Source organism: Chiloscyllium punctatum, chromosome 42, assembly GCF_047496795.1.
Source record: "Chiloscyllium punctatum isolate Juve2018m chromosome 42, sChiPun1.3, whole genome shotgun sequence".
Classification (NCBI taxonomy): domain Eukaryota; kingdom Metazoa; phylum Chordata; class Chondrichthyes; order Orectolobiformes; family Hemiscylliidae; genus Chiloscyllium; species Chiloscyllium punctatum.
The window spans coordinates 9,171,484-9,187,003 of record NC_092780.1 but is presented as its reverse complement, the minus strand read 5'-3'; the positions used below and the strand labels follow the sequence as shown (position 1 = coordinate 9,187,003).

Below are 15,520 nucleotides of genomic sequence, written 5' to 3'. Positions count from 1 at the left end.
AAACGAGAGCATGAAAGCATTGCACGTGCATACGGTCAGCGCCGAGGTCATCGGAGCAATATCTTCCGTCCATCTGGACTCTACCACTCAGCCATTTCCATTTCCGATGCAAATGCCATTGAAGTCAGACAGTCATTTTGGAGTTAGGTTCCACATACAAAACATCTGTGCTGCACGTAAACTGTTGAAAGGCGCAGACAAGAGAGTTGTTTTAGACAATTGTCACTGTAGTATGTGGAAAGTGTAAACATGCACCGCAGTTTTCTGTTGGGGGTATAGCTCAGTGGTAGAGCATTTGACTGCAGATCAAGAGGTCCCCAGTTCAAATCTGGGTGCCCCCTTCATAGAAGCAACTTCCCGGCACTGGAGCGGCTTTTCAAGTAACTGCAGTTGCCCATCCTGCACAGGAAACACTGAAGGAGGGGTGTTTTGCTACCACAGCAAGGTTCCTTCTACGATGAACACCTCAAAGACACAAAGATCCGTGTTGCATCGTGAGATGTTGCAAAACATGCACTGCAGCCCCGAAACGAGAGCATGAATGCGTTGCACGTACATACGGTCAGCGCGGATGCACTCGATGAGTGCATCTGCGCAATATCTTACGTCCACCACTCAGCCATTTCCAGTTCCGATGCAAATGCCATTGAAGTCAGACAGTCATTTTGGAGTTAGGTTCCACATACAAAACATCTGTGCTGCACGTAAACTGATGAAAGGCGCAGACAAGAGAGTTGTTTTAGACAATTGTCACTGTAGTATGTGGAAAGTGTAAACATGCACCGCAGTTTCCTGTTGGGGGTATAGCTCAGTGGTAGAGCATTTTACTGCAGATCAAGAGGTCCCCAGTTCAAATCTGGGTGCCCCCTTCATAGAAGCAACTTCCCGGCACTGGAGCGGCTTTTCAAGTAACTGCCGTTGCCCATCCTGCACAGGAAACACTGAAGGAGGGGTGTTTTGCTACCACAGCAAGGTTCCTTCTATGATGAACACTTCAAAGACACAAAGATCCGTGTTGCATCGTGAGATGTTGCAAAACATGCACTGCAGCCCCGAAACGAGAGCATGAAAGCGTTGCACGTGCATATGGTCAGCGCGGATGCACTCGATGAGTGCATCTGCGCAATATCTTCCGTCCATCTGAACTCTACCACTCAGCCATTTCCATTTCCGATGCAAATGCCATTGAAGTCAGACAGTCATTTTGGAGTTAGGTTCCACATACAAAACATCTGTGCTGCACGTAAACTGTTGAAAGGCACAGACAAAAGAGTTGTTTTCGACAATTGTCACTGTAGTGTGTGGAAAGTATAAACATGCACCGCAGTTTTCCGTTGGGGGTATAGCTCAGTGGTAGAGCATTTGACTGCAGATCAAGAGGTCCCCAGTTCAAATCTGGGTGCCCCCTTTTCCAAGCAACTTCCCGACACTGGAGCGGCTTTTCAAGTAACTGCCGTTGCCCCTCCTGCACAGGAAACACTGAAGGAGGGGTGTTTTGCTACCACAGCAAGGTTCCTTCTACGATGAACACCTCAAAGACGCGAAGATCCGTGTTGCATCGTGAGATGTTGCAAAACATGCACTGCATCGCAGAAACGAGAGCATGAAAGCGTTGCACGTGCATACGGTCAGCGCGGATGCACTCTATGAGTGCATCTGCGCAATATCTTCCGTCCATCACTCAGCCATTTCCATTTCTGATGCAAATGCCATTGAAGTCAGACAGTCATTTTGGAGTTAGGTTCCACATACAAAACATATGTGCTGCACGTAAACTGTTGAAAGGCACAGACAACAGAGTTGTTTTAGACAATTGTCACTGTAGTTTGTGGAAAGTGTAAACATGCACCGCCCTTTTCTCATGGGAGTCTAGCTCAGTGGTAGAGCATTTGACTGCAGATCCAGAGGTCCCCAGTTCAAATCTGGGTGCCCCCTTTATACAAGCAACTTCCCTGCACTGGAGCGGCTTTTCAAGTAACTGCCGTTGCCCATCCTGCACAGGAAACACTGAAGGAGGGGTGTTTTGCTACCACAGCAAGGTTCCTTCTTTGATGAACACCTCAAAGACACGAAGATCCGTGTTGCATCGTGAGATGTTGCAAAACATGCACTGCAGCGCCGAAACGAGAGCATGAAAGCATTGCACGTGCATACGGTCAGCGCCGAGGTCATCGGAGCAATATCTTCCGTCCATCTGGACTCTACCACTCAGCCATTTCCATTTCCGATGCAAATGCCATTGAAGTCAGACAGTCATTTTGGAGTTAGGTTCCACATACAAAACATCTGTGCTGCACGTAAACTGTTGAAAGGCGCAGACAAGAGAGTTGTTTTAGACAATTGTCACTGTAGTATGTGGAAAGTGTAAACATGCACCGGAGTTTTCTGTTGGGGGTATAGCTCAGTGGTAGAGCATTTGACTGCAGATCAAGAGGTCCCCAGTTCAAATCTGGGTGCCCCCTTCATAGAAGCAACTTCCCGGCACTGGAGCGGCTTTTCAAGTAACTGCAGTTGCCCATCCTGCACAGGAAACACTGAAGGAGGGGTGTTTTGCTACCACAGCAAGGTTCCTTCTACGATGAACACCTCAAAGACACAAAGATCCGTGTTGCATCGTGAGATGTTGCAAAACATGCACTGCAGCCCCGAAACGAGAGCATGAATGCGTTGCACGTACATACGGTCAGCGCGGATGCACTCGATGAGTGCATCTGCGCAATATCTTACGTCCACCACTCAGCCATTTCCAGTTCCGATGCAAATGCCATTGAAGTCAGACAGTCATTTTGGAGTTAGGTTCCACATACAAAACATCTGTGCTGCACGTAAACTGTTGAAAGGCGCAGACAAGAGAGTTGTTTTAGACAATTGTCACTGTAGTATGTGGAAAGTGTAAACATGCACCGCAGTTTTCTGTTGGGGGTGTAGCTCAGTGGTAGAGCATTTGACTGCAGATCAAGAGGTCCCCAGTTCAAATCTGGGTGCCCCCTTTTTCAAGCAACTTCCCGACACTGGAGCGGCTTTTCAAGTAACTGCCGTTGCCCCTCCTGCACAGGAAACACTGAAGGAGGGGTGTTTTGCTACCACAGCAAGGTTCCTTCTACGATGAACACCTCAAAGACACGAAGATCCGTGTTGCATCGTGAGATGTTGCAAAACATGCACTGCATCGCAGAAACGAGAGCATGAAAGCGTTGCACGTGCATACGGTCAGCGCGGATGCACTCTATGAGTGCATCTGCGCAATATCTTCCGTCCATCTGAACTCTACCACTCAGCCATTTCCATTTCCGATGCAAATGCCATTGAAGTCAGACAGTCATTTTGGAGTTAGGTTCCACATACAAAACATCTGTGCTGCACGTAAACTGATGAAAGGCGCAGACAAGAGAGTTGTTTTAGACAATTGTCATTGTAGTATGTGGAAAGTGTAAACATGCACCGCCCTTTTCTCGTGGGAGTCTAGCTCAGTGGTAGAGCATTTGACTGCAGATCCAGAGGTTCCCCATTTCAAATCTGGGTGCCCCCTTTATACAAGCAACTTCCCTGCACTGGAGCGGCTTTTCAAGTAACTGCCGTTGCCCATCCTGCACAGGAAACACTGAAGGAGGGGTGTTTTGCTACCACAGCAAGGTTCCTTCTTTGATGAACACCTCAAAGACACGAAGATCCGTGTTGCATCGTGAGATGTTGCAAAACATGCACTGCAGCGCCGAAACGAGAGCATGAAAGCATTGCACGTGCATACGGTCAGCGCCGAGGTCATCGGAGCAATATCTTCCGTCCATCTGGACTCTACCACTCAGCCATTTCCATTTCCGATGCAAATGCCATTGAAGTCAGACAGTCATTTTGGAGTTAGGTTCCACATACAAAACATCTGTGCTGCACGTAAACTGTTGAAAGGCGCAGACAAGAGAGTTGTTTTAGACAATTGTCACTGTAGTATGTGGAAAGTGTAAACATGCACCGCAGTTTTCTGTTGGGGGTATAGCTCAGTGGTAGAGCATTTGACTGCAGATCAAGAGGTCCCCAGTTCAAATCTGGGTGCCCCCTTCATAGAAGCAACTTCCCGGCACTGGAGCGGCTTTTCAAGTAACTGCAGTTGCCCATCCTGCACAGGAAACACTGAAGGAGGGGTGTTTTGCTACCACAGCAAGGTTCCTTCTACGATGAACACCTCAAAGACACAAAGATCCGTGTTGCATCGTGAGATGTTGCAAAACATGCACTGCAGCCCCGAAACGAGAGCATGAATGCGTTGCACGTACATACGGTCAGCGCGGATGCACTCGATGAGTGCATCTGCGCAATATCTTACGTCCACCACTCAGCCATTTCCAGTTCCGATGCAAATGCCATTGAAGTCAGACAGTCATTTTGGAGTTAGGTTCCACATACAAAACATCTGTGCTGCACGTAAACTGATGAAAGGCGCAGACAAGAGAGTTGTTTTAGACAATTGTCACTGTAGTATGTGGAAAGTGTAAACATGCACCGCAGTTTCCTGTTGGGGGTATAGCTCAGTGGTAGACCATTTTACTGCAGATCAAGAGGTCCCCAGTTCAAATCTGGGTGCCCCCTTCATAGAAGCAACTTCCCGGCACTGGAGCGGCTTTTCAAGTAACTGCCGTTGCCCATCCTGCACAGGAAACACTGAAGGAGGGGTGTTTTGCTACCACAGCAAGGTTCCTTCTATGATGAACACTTCAAAGACACAAAGATCCGTGTTGCATCGTGAGATGTTGCAAAACATGCACTGCAGCCCCGAAACGAGAGCATGAAAGCGTTGCACGTGCATATGGTCAGCGCGGATGCACTCGATGAGTGCATCTGCGCAATATCTTCCGTCCATCTGAACTCTACCACTCAGCCATTTCCATTTCCGATGCAAATGCCATTGAAGTCAGACAGTCATTTTGGAGTTAGGTTCCACATACAAAACATCTGTGCTGCACGTAAACTGTTGAAAGGCACAGACAAAAGAGTTGTTTTCGACAATTGTCACTGTAGTGTGTGGAAAGTATAAACATGCACCGCAGTTTTCCATTGGGGGTATAGCTCAGTGGTAGAGCATTTGACTGCAGATCAAGAGGTCCCCAGTTCAAATCTGGGTGCCCCCTTTATACAAGCAACTTCCCTGCACTGGAGCGGCTTTTCAAGTAACTGCCGTTGCCCATCCTGCACAGGAAACACTGAAGGAGGGGTGTTTTGCTACCACAGCAAGGTTCCTTCTATGATGAACACCTCAAAGACTCAAAGATCCGTGGTGCATCGTGAGATGTTGCAAAACATGCACTGCAGCCCCGAAACGAGAGCATGAAAGCGTTGCACGTACATACGGTCAGCGCTGATGCACTCTATGAGTGCATCTGCGCAATATCTTCCGTCCATCTGAACTCTACCACTCAGCCATTTCCAGTTCCGATGCAAATGCCATTGAAGTCAGACAGTCATTTTGGAGTTAGGTTCCACATACAAAACATCTGTGCTGCACGTAAACTGTTGAAAGGCACAGACAAAAGAGTTGTTTTCGACAATTGTCACTGTAGTGTGTGGAAAGTATAAACATGCACCGCAGTTTTCCGTTGGGGGTATAGCTCAGTGGTAGAGCATTTGACTGCAGATCAAAAGGTCCCCAGTTCAAATCTGGGTGCCCCCTTTTCCAAGCAACTTCCCGACACTGGAGCGGCTTTTCAAGTAACTGCCGTTGCCCCTCCTGCACAGGAAACACTGAAGGAGGGGTGTTTTGCTACCACAGCAAGGTTCCTTCCACGATGAACACCTCAAAGACTCAAAGATCCGTGGTGCATCGTGAGATGTTGCAAAACATGCACTGCAGCGCAGAAACGAGAGCATGAAAGCGTTGCACGTGCATACGGTCAGCGCGGATGCACTCTATGAGTGCATCTGCGCAATATCTTCCGTCCATCTGAACTCTACCACTCAGCCATTTCCATTTCCGATGCAAATGCCATTGAAGTCAGACAGTCATTTTGGAGTTAGGTTCCACATACAAAACATCTGTGCTGCACGTAAACTGATGAAAGGCGCAGACAAGAGAGTTGTTTTAGACAATTGTCATTGTAGTATGTGGAAAGTGTAAACATGCACCGCCCTTTTCTCGTGGGAGTCTAGCTCAGTGGTAGAGCATTTGACTGCAGATCCAGAGGTCCCCAGTTCAAATCTGGGTGCCCCCTTTACACAAGCAACTTCCCTGCACTGGAGCGGCTTTTCAAGTAACTGCCGTTGCCCATCCTGCACAGGAAACACTGAAGGAGGGGTGTTTTGCTACCACAGCAAGGTTCCTTCTTTGATGAACACCTCAAAGACACGAAGATCCGTGTTGCATCGTGAGATGTTGCAAAACATGCACTGCAGCGCCGAAACGAGAGCATGAAAGCATTGCACGTGCATACGGTCAGCGCCGAGGTCATCGGAGCAATATCTTCCGTCCATCTGGACTCTACCACTCAGCCATTTCCATTTCCGATGCAAATGCCATTGAAGTCAGACAGTCATTTTGGAGTTAGGTTCCACATACAAAACATCTGTGCTGCACGTAAACTGTTGAAAGGCGCAGACAAGAGAGTTGTTTTAGACAATTGTCACTGTAGTATGTGGAAAGTGTAAACATGCACCGCAGTTTTCTGTTGGGGGTATAGCTCAGTGGTAGAGCATTTGACTGCAGATCAAGAGGTCCCCAGTTCAAATCTGGGTGCCCCCTTCATAGAAGCAACTTCCCGGCACTGGAGCGGCTTTTCAAGTAACTGCAGTTGCCCATCCTGCACAGGAAACACTGAAGGAGGGGTGTTTTGCTACCACAGCAAGGTTCCTTCTACGATGAACACCTCAAAGACACAAAGATCCGTGTTGCATCGTGAGATGTTGCAAAACATGCACTGCAGCCCCGAAACGAGAGCATGAAAGCGTTGCACGTACATACGGTCAGCGCGGATGCACTCTATGAGTGCATCTGCGCAATATCTTCCGTCCATCTGAACTCTACCACTCAGCCATTTCCAGTTCCGATGCAAATGCCATTGAAGTCAGACAGTCATTTTGGAGTTAGGTTCCACATACAAAACATCTGTGCTGCACGTAAACTGTTGAAAGGCGCAGACAAGAGAGTTGTTTTAGACAATTGTCACTGTAGTATGTGGAAAGTGTAAACATGCACCGCAGTTTTCTGTTGGGGGTATAGCTCAGTGGTAGAGCATTTTACTGCAGATCAAGAGGTCCCCAGTTCAAATCTGGGTGCCCCCTTGATACAAGCAACTTCCCTGCACTGGAGCGGCTTTTCAAGTAACTGCCGTTGCCCATCCTGCACAGGAAACACTGAAGGAGGGGTGTTTTGCTACCACAGCAAGGTTCCTTCTACGATGAACACCTCAAAGACACGAAGATCCGTGTTGCATCGTGAGATGTTGCAAAACATGCACTGCAGCGCTGAAACGAGAGCATGAAAGCATCGCACGTGCACATGGTCAGCGCGGATGCACTCGATGAGTGCATCTGCGCAATATCTTCCGTCCATCTGAACTCTACCACTCAGCCATTTCCATTTCCGATGCAAATGCCATTGAAGTCAGACAGTCATTTTGGAGTTAGGTTCCACATACAAAACATCTGTGCTGCACGTAAACTGTTGTAAGGCACAGACAAGAGAGTTGTTTTCGACAATTGTCACTGTAGTATGTGGAAAGTGTAAACATGCACCGCAGTTTTCCGGTGGGGGTATAGCTCAGTGGTCGAGCATTTGACTGCAGATCAAGAGGTCCCCAGTTCAAATCTGGGTGCCCCCTTTATACAAGCAACTTCCCTGCACTGGAGCGGCTTTTCAAGTAACTGCCGTTGCCCATCCTGCACAGGAAACACTGAAGGAGGGGTGTTTTGCTACCACAGCAAGGTTCCTTCCACGATGAACACCTCAAAGACTCAAAGATCCGTGGTGCATCGTGAGATGTTGCAAAACATGCACTGCATCGCAGAAACGAGAGCATGAAAGCGTTGCACGTGCATACGGTCAGCGCGGATGCACTCTATGAGTGCATCTGCGCAATATCTTCCGTCCATCTGAACTCTAACACTCAGCCATTTCCATTTCCGATGCAAATGCCATTGAAGTCAGACAGTCATTTTGGAGTTAGGTTCCACATACAAAACATCTGTGCTGCACGTAAACTGATGAAAGGCGCAGACAAGAGAGTTGTTTTAGACAATTGTCACTGTAGTATGTGGAAAGTGTAAACATGCACCGCAGTTTCCTGTTGGGGGTATAGCTCAGTGGTAGAGCATTTTACTGCAGATCAAGAGGTCCCCAGTTCAAATCTGGGTGCCCCCTTCATAGAAGCAACTTCCCGGCACTGGAGCGGCTTTTCAAGTAACTGCCGTTGCCCATCCTGCACAGGAAACACTGAAGGAGGGGTGTTTTGCTACCACAGCAAGGTTCCTTCTATGATGAACACTTCAAAGACACAAAGATCCGTGTTGCATCGTGAGATGTTGCAAAACATGCACTGCAGCCCCGAAACGAGAGCATGAAAGCGTTGCACGTGCATATGGTCAGCGCGGATGCACTCGATGAGTGCATCTGCGCAATATCTTCCGTCCATCTGAACTCTACCACTCAGCCATTTCCATTTCCGATGCAAATGCCATTGAAGTCAGACAGTCATTTTGGAGTTAGGTTCCACATACAAAACATCTGTGCTGCACGTAAACTGTTGAAAGGCACAGACAAAAGAGTTGTTTTCGACAATTGTCACTGTAGTGTGTGGAAAGTATAAACATGCACCACAGTTTTCCGTTGGGGGTATAGCTCAGTGGTAGAGCATTTGACTGCAGATCAAGAGGTCCCCAGTTCAAATCTGGGTGCCCCCTTTTCCAAGCAACTTCCCGACACTGGAGCGGCTTTTCAAGTAACTGCCGTTGCCCCTCCTGCACAGGAAACACTGAAGGAGGGGTGTTTTGCTACCACAGCAAGGTTCCTTCTACGATGAACACCTCAAAGACGCGAAGATCCGTGTTGCATCGTGAGATGTTGCAAAACATGCACTGCATCGCAGAAACGAGAGCATGAAAGCGTTGCACGTGCATACGGTCAGCGCGGATGCACTCTATGAGTGCATCTGCGCAATATCTTCCGTCCATCACTCAGCCATTTCCATTTCTGATGCAAATGCCATTGAAGTCAGACAGTCATTTTGGAGTTAGGTTCCACATACAAAACATATGTGCTGCACGTAAACTGTTGAAAGGCACAGACAACAGAGTTGTTTTAGACAATTGTCACTGTAGTTTGTGGAAAGTGTAAACATGCACCGCCCTTTTCTCATGGGAGTCTAGCTCAGTGGTAGAGCATTTGACTGCAGATCCAGAGGTCCCCAGTTCAAATCTGGGTGCCCCCTTTATACAAGCAACTTCCCTGCACTGGAGCGGCTTTTCAAGTAACTGCCGTTGCCCATCCTGCACAGGAAACACTGAAGGAGGGGTGTTTTGCTACCACAGCAAGGTTCCTTCTTTGATGAACACCTCAAAGACACGAAGATCCGTGTTGCATCGTGAGATGTTGCAAAACATGCACTGCAGCGCCGAAACGAGAGCATGAAAGCATTGCACGTGCATACGGTCAGCGCCGAGGTCATCGGAGCAATATCTTCCGTCCATCTGGACTCTACCACTCAGCCATTTCCATTTCCGATGCAAATGCCATTGAAGTCAGACAGTCATTTTGGAGTTAGGTTCCACATACAAAACATCTGTGCTGCACGTAAACTGTTGAAAGGCGCAGACAAGAGAGTTGTTTTAGACAATTGTCACTGTAGTATGTGGAAAGTGTAAACATGCACCGCAGTTTTCTGTTGGGGGTATAGCTCAGTGGTAGAGCATTTGACTGCAGATCAAGAGGTCCCCAGTTCAAATCTGGGTGCCCCCTTCATAGAAGCAACTTCCCGGCACTGGAGCGGCTTTTCAAGTAACTGCAGTTGCCCATCCTGCACAGGAAACACTGAAGGAGGGGTGTTTTGCTACCACAGCAAGGTTCCTTCTACGATGAACACCTCAAAGACACAAAGATCCGTGTTGCATCGTGAGATGTTGCAAAACATGCACTGCAGCCCCGAAACGAGAGCATGAATGCGTTGCACGTACATACGGTCAGCGCGGATGCACTCGATGAGTGCATCTGCGCAATATCTTACGTCCACCACTCAGCCATTTCCAGTTCCGATGCAAATGCCATTGAAGTCAGACAGTCATTTTGGAGTTAGGTTCCACATACAAAACATCTGTGCTGCACGTAAACTGTTGAAAGGCGCAGACAAGAGAGTTGTTTTAGACAATTGTCACTGTAGTATGTGGAAAGTGTAAACATGCACCGCAGTTTTCTGTTGGGGGTGTAGCTCAGTGGTAGAGCATTTGACGGCAGATCAAGAGGTCCCCAGTTCAAATCTGGGTGCCCCCTTTTTCAAGCAACTTCCCGACACTGGAGCGGCTTTTCAAGTAACTGCCGTTGCCCCTCCTGCACAGGAAACACTGAAGGAGGGGTGTTTTGCTACCACAGCAAGGTTCCTTCTACGATGAACACCTCAAAGACACGAAGATCCGTGTTGCATCGTGAGATGTTGCAAAACATGCACTGCATCGCAGAAACGAGAGCATGAAAGCGTTGCACGTGCATACGGTCAGCGCGGATGCACTCTATGAGTGCATCTGCGCAATATCTTCCGTCCATCTGAACTCTACCACTCAGCCATTTCCATTTCCGATGCAAATGCCATTGAAGTCAGACAGTCATTTTGGAGTTAGGTTCCACATACAAAACATCTGTGCTGCACGTAAACTGATGAAAGGCGCAGACAAGAGAGTTGTTTTAGACAATTGTCATTGTAGTATGTGGAAAGTGTAAACATGCACCGCCCTTTTCTCGTGGGAGTCTAGCTCAGTGGTAGAGCATTTGACTGCAGATCCAGAGGTTCCCCATTTCAAATCTGGGTGCCCCCTTTATACAAGCAACTTCCCTGCACTGGAGCGGCTTTTCAAGTAACTGCCGTTGCCCATCCTGCACAGGAAACACTGAAGGAGGGGTGTTTTGCTACCACAGCAAGGTTCCTTCTTTGATGAACACCTCAAAGACACGAAGATCCGTGTTGCATCGTGAGATGTTGCAAAACATGCACTGCAGCGCCGAAACGAGAGCATGAAAGCATTGCACGTGCATACGGTCAGCGCCGAGGTCATCGGAGCAATATCTTCCGTCCATCTGGACTCTACCACTCAGCCATTTCCATTTCCGATGCAAATGCCATTGAAGTCAGACAGTCATTTTGGAGTTAGGTTCCACATACAAAACATCTGTGCTGCACGTAAACTGTTGAAAGGCGCAGACAAGAGAGTTGTTTTAGACAATTGTCACTGTAGTATGTGGAAAGTGTAAACATGCACCGCAGTTTTCTGTTGGGGGTATAGCTCAGTGGTAGAGCATTTGACTGCAGATCAAGAGGTCCCCAGTTCAAATCTGGGTGCCCCCTTCATAGAAGCAACTTCCCGGCACTGGAGCGGCTTTTCAAGTAACTGCAGTTGCCCATCCTGCACAGGAAACACTGAAGGAGGGGTGTTTTGCTACCACAGCAAGGTTCCTTCTACGATGAACACCTCAAAGACACAAAGATCCGTGTTGCATCGTGAGATGTTGCAAAACATGCACTGCAGCCCCGAAACGAGAGCATGAATGCGTTGCACGTACATACGGTCAGCGCGGATGCACTCGATGAGTGCATCTGCGCAATATCTTACGTCCACCACTCAGCCATTTCCAGTTCCGATGCAAATGCCATTGAAGTCAGACAGTCATTTTGGAGTTAGGTTCCACATACAAAACATCTGTGCTGCACGTAAACTGATGAAAGGCGCAGACAAGAGAGTTGTTTTAGACAATTGTCACTGTAGTATGTGGAAAGTGTAAACATGCACCGCAGTTTCCTGTTGGGGGTATAGCTCAGTGGTAGAGCATTTTACTGCAGATCAAGAGGTCCCCAGTTCAAATCTGGGTGCCCCCTTCATAGAAGCAACTTCCCGGCACTGGAGCGGCTTTTCAAGTAACTGCCGTTGCCCATCCTGCACAGGAAACACTGAAGGAGGGGTGTTTTGCTACCACAGCAAGGTTCCTTCTATGATGAACACTTCAAAGACACAAAGATCCGTGTTGCATCGTGAGATGTTGCAAAACATGCACTGCAGCCCCGAAACGAGAGCATGAAAGCGTTGCACGTGCATATGGTCAGCGCGGATGCACTCGATGAGTGCATCTGCGCAATATCTTCCGTCCATCTGAACTCTACCACTCAGCCATTTCCATTTCCGATGCAAATGCCATTGAAGTCAGACAGTCATTTTGGAGTTAGGTTCCACATACAAAACATCTGTGCTGCACGTAAACTGTTGAAAGGCACAGACAAAAGAGTTGTTTTCGACAATTGTCACTGTAGTGTGTGGAAAGTATAAACATGCACCGCAGTTTTCCGTTGGGGGTATAGCTCAGTGGTAGAGCATTTGACTGCAGATCAAGAGGTCCCCAGTTCAAATCTGGGTGCCCCCTTTTCCAAGCAACTTCCCGACACTGGAGCGGCTTTTCAAGTAACTGCCGTTGCCCCTCCTGCACAGGAAACACTGAAGGAGGGGTGTTTTGCTACCACAGCAAGGTTCCTTCTACGATGAACACCTCAAAGACGCGAAGATCCGTGTTGCATCGTGAGATGTTGCAAAACATGCACTGCATCGCAGAAACGAGAGCATGAAAGCGTTGCACGTGCATACGGTCAGCGCGGATGCACTCTATGAGTGCATCTGCGCAATATCTTCCGTCCATCACTCAGCCATTTCCATTTCTGATGCAAATGCCATTGAAGTCAGACAGTCATTTTGGAGTTAGGTTCCACATACAAAACATATGTGCTGCACGTAAACTGTTGAAAGGCACAGACAACAGAGTTGTTTTAGACAATTGTCACTGTAGTTTGTGGAAAGTGTAAACATGCACCGCCCTTTTCTCATGGGAGTCTAGCTCAGTGGTAGAGCATTTGACTGCAGATCCAGAGGTCCCCAGTTCAAATCTGGGTGCCCCCTTTATACAAGCAACTTCCCTGCACTGGAGCGGCTTTTCAAGTAACTGCCGTTGCCCATCCTGCACAGGAAACACTGAAGGAGGGGTGTTTTGCTACCACAGCAAGGTTCCTTCTTTGATGAACACCTCAAAGACACGAAGATCCGTGTTGCATCGTGAGATGTTGCAAAACATGCACTGCAGCGCCGAAACGAGAGCATGAAAGCATTGCACGTGCATACGGTCAGCGCCGAGGTCATCGGAGCAATATCTTCCGTCCATCTGGACTCTACCACTCAGCCATTTCCATTTCCGATGCAAATGCCATTGAAGTCAGACAGTCATTTTGGAGTTAGGTTCCACATACAAAACATCTGTGCTGCACGTAAACTGTTGAAAGGCGCAGACAAGAGAGTTGTTTTAGACAATTGTCACTGTAGTATGTGGAAAGTGTAAACATGCACCGGAGTTTTCTGTTGGGGGTATAGCTCAGTGGTAGAGCATTTGACTGCAGATCAAGAGGTCCCCAGTTCAAATCTGGGTGCCCCCTTCATAGAAGCAACTTCCCGGCACTGGAGCGGCTTTTCAAGTAACTGCAGTTGCCCATCCTGCACAGGAAACACTGAAGGAGGGGTGTTTTGCTACCACAGCAAGGTTCCTTCTACGATGAACACCTCAAAGACACAAAGATCCGTGTTGCATCGTGAGATGTTGCAAAACATGCACTGCAGCCCCGAAACGAGAGCATGAATGCGTTGCACGTACATACGGTCAGCGCGGATGCACTCGATGAGTGCATCTGCGCAATATCTTACGTCCACCACTCAGCCATTTCCAGTTCCGATGCAAATGCCATTGAAGTCAGACAGTCATTTTGGAGTTAGGTTCCACATACAAAACATCTGTGCTGCACGTAAACTGTTGAAAGGCGCAGACAAGAGAGTTGTTTTAGACAATTGTCACTGTAGTATGTGGAAAGTGTAAACATGCACCGCAGTTTTCTGTTGGGGGTGTAGCTCAGTGGTAGAGCATTTGACTGCAGATCAAGAGGTCCCCAGTTCAAATCTGGGTGCCCCCTTTTTCAAGCAACTTCCCGACACTGGAGCGGCTTTTCAAGTAACTGCCGTTGCCCCTCCTGCACAGGAAACACTGAAGGAGGGGTGTTTTGCTACCACAGCAAGGTTCCTTCTACGATGAACACCTCAAAGACACGAAGATCCGTGTTGCATCGTGAGATGTTGCAAAACATGCACTGCATCGCAGAAACGAGAGCATGAAAGCGTTGCACGTGCATACGGTCAGCGCGGATGCACTCTATGAGTGCATCTGCGCAATATCTTCCGTCCATCTGAACTCTACCACTCAGCCATTTCCATTTCCGATGCAAATGCCATTGAAGTCAGACAGTCATTTTGGAGTTAGGTTCCACATACAAAACATCTGTGCTGCACGTAAACTGATGAAAGGCGCAGACAAGAGAGTTGTTTTAGACAATTGTCATTGTAGTATGTGGAAAGTGTAAACATGCACCGCCCTTTTCTCGTGGGAGTCTAGCTCAGTGGTAGAGCATTTGACTGCAGATCCAGAGGTTCCCCATTTCAAATCTGGGTGCCCCCTTTATACAAGCAACTTCCCTGCACTGGAGCGGCTTTTCAAGTAACTGCCGTTGCCCATCCTGCACAGGAAACACTGAAGGAGGGGTGTTTTGCTACCACAGCAAGGTTCCTTCTTTGATGAACACCTCAAAGACACGAAGATCCGTGTTGCATCGTGAGATGTTGCAAAACATGCACTGCAGCGCCGAAACGAGAGCATGAAAGCATTGCACGTGCATACGGTCAGCGCCGAGGTCATCGGAGCAATATCTTCCGTCCATCTGGACTCTACCACTCAGCCATTTCCATTTCCGATGCAAATGCCATTGAAGTCAGACAGTCATTTTGGAGTTAGGTTCCACATACAAAACATCTGTGCTGCACGTAAACTGTTGAAAGGCGCAGACAAGAGAGTTGTTTTAGACAATTGTCACTGTAGTATGTGGAAAGTGTAAACATGCACCGCAGTTTTCTGTTGGGGGTATAGCTCAGTGGTAGAGCATTTGACTGCAGATCAAGAGGTCCCCAGTTCAAATCTGGGTGCCCCCTTCATAGAAGCAACTTCCCGGCACTGGAGCGGCTTTTCAAGTAACTGCAGTTGCCCATCCTGCACAGGAAACACTGAAGGAGGGGTGTTTTGCTACCACAGCAAGGTTCCTTCTACGATGAACACCTCAAAGACACAAAGATCCGTGTTGCATCGTGAGATGTTGCAAAACATGCACTGCAGCCCCGAAACGAGAGCATGAATGCGTTGCACGTACATACGGTCAGCGCGGATGCACTCGATGAGTGCATCTGCGCAATATCTTACGTCCACCAC

The 15,520-nt window shown here is 48.1% G+C and overlaps 16 non-coding genes across 16 annotated transcripts; all 16 read left to right on the top strand.

Annotated features, from left to right (window-relative positions):
• Positions 1-269: 269 nt before the first annotated feature.
• Positions 270-341, top strand: trnac-gca (transfer RNA cysteine (anticodon GCA)). The gene has a single exon. It is a non-coding gene; the product is annotated as a tRNA-Cys (tRNA).
• Positions 342-1,336: 995 nt separating this feature from the next.
• On the top strand, positions 1,337-1,408 carry trnac-gca (transfer RNA cysteine (anticodon GCA)). The gene has a single exon. It is a non-coding gene; the product is annotated as a tRNA-Cys (tRNA).
• A 982-nt stretch (positions 1,409-2,390) lies between these two features.
• Positions 2,391-2,462, top strand: trnac-gca (transfer RNA cysteine (anticodon GCA)). Its single transcript has one exon. It is a non-coding gene; the product is annotated as a tRNA-Cys (tRNA).
• A 456-nt stretch (positions 2,463-2,918) lies between these two features.
• On the top strand, positions 2,919-2,990 carry trnac-gca (transfer RNA cysteine (anticodon GCA)). Its single transcript has one exon. It is a non-coding gene; the product is annotated as a tRNA-Cys (tRNA).
• A 994-nt stretch (positions 2,991-3,984) lies between these two features.
• On the top strand, positions 3,985-4,056 carry trnac-gca (transfer RNA cysteine (anticodon GCA)). The gene has a single exon. It is a non-coding gene; the product is annotated as a tRNA-Cys (tRNA).
• Positions 4,057-5,051: 995 nt separating this feature from the next.
• Positions 5,052-5,123, top strand: trnac-gca (transfer RNA cysteine (anticodon GCA)). The gene has a single exon. It is a non-coding gene; the product is annotated as a tRNA-Cys (tRNA).
• Positions 5,124-5,590: 467 nt separating this feature from the next.
• Positions 5,591-5,662, top strand: trnac-gca (transfer RNA cysteine (anticodon GCA)). The gene has a single exon. It is a non-coding gene; the product is annotated as a tRNA-Cys (tRNA).
• Positions 5,663-6,655: 993 nt separating this feature from the next.
• Positions 6,656-6,727, top strand: trnac-gca (transfer RNA cysteine (anticodon GCA)). Its single transcript has one exon. It is a non-coding gene; the product is annotated as a tRNA-Cys (tRNA).
• Positions 6,728-7,733: 1,006 nt separating this feature from the next.
• On the top strand, positions 7,734-7,805 carry trnac-gca (transfer RNA cysteine (anticodon GCA)). Its single transcript has one exon. It is a non-coding gene; the product is annotated as a tRNA-Cys (tRNA).
• Positions 7,806-8,811: 1,006 nt separating this feature from the next.
• On the top strand, positions 8,812-8,883 carry trnac-gca (transfer RNA cysteine (anticodon GCA)). The gene has a single exon. It is a non-coding gene; the product is annotated as a tRNA-Cys (tRNA).
• A 982-nt stretch (positions 8,884-9,865) lies between these two features.
• Positions 9,866-9,937, top strand: trnac-gca (transfer RNA cysteine (anticodon GCA)). The gene has a single exon. It is a non-coding gene; the product is annotated as a tRNA-Cys (tRNA).
• A 1,522-nt stretch (positions 9,938-11,459) lies between these two features.
• trnac-gca (transfer RNA cysteine (anticodon GCA)) lies at positions 11,460-11,531 on the top strand. Its single transcript has one exon. It is a non-coding gene; the product is annotated as a tRNA-Cys (tRNA).
• Positions 11,532-12,526: 995 nt separating this feature from the next.
• trnac-gca (transfer RNA cysteine (anticodon GCA)) lies at positions 12,527-12,598 on the top strand. Its single transcript has one exon. It is a non-coding gene; the product is annotated as a tRNA-Cys (tRNA).
• Positions 12,599-13,580: 982 nt separating this feature from the next.
• trnac-gca (transfer RNA cysteine (anticodon GCA)) lies at positions 13,581-13,652 on the top strand. The gene has a single exon. It is a non-coding gene; the product is annotated as a tRNA-Cys (tRNA).
• Positions 13,653-14,108: 456 nt separating this feature from the next.
• Positions 14,109-14,180, top strand: trnac-gca (transfer RNA cysteine (anticodon GCA)). The gene has a single exon. It is a non-coding gene; the product is annotated as a tRNA-Cys (tRNA).
• A 994-nt stretch (positions 14,181-15,174) lies between these two features.
• trnac-gca (transfer RNA cysteine (anticodon GCA)) lies at positions 15,175-15,246 on the top strand. Its single transcript has one exon. It is a non-coding gene; the product is annotated as a tRNA-Cys (tRNA).
• Positions 15,247-15,520: the final 274 nt, after the last annotated feature.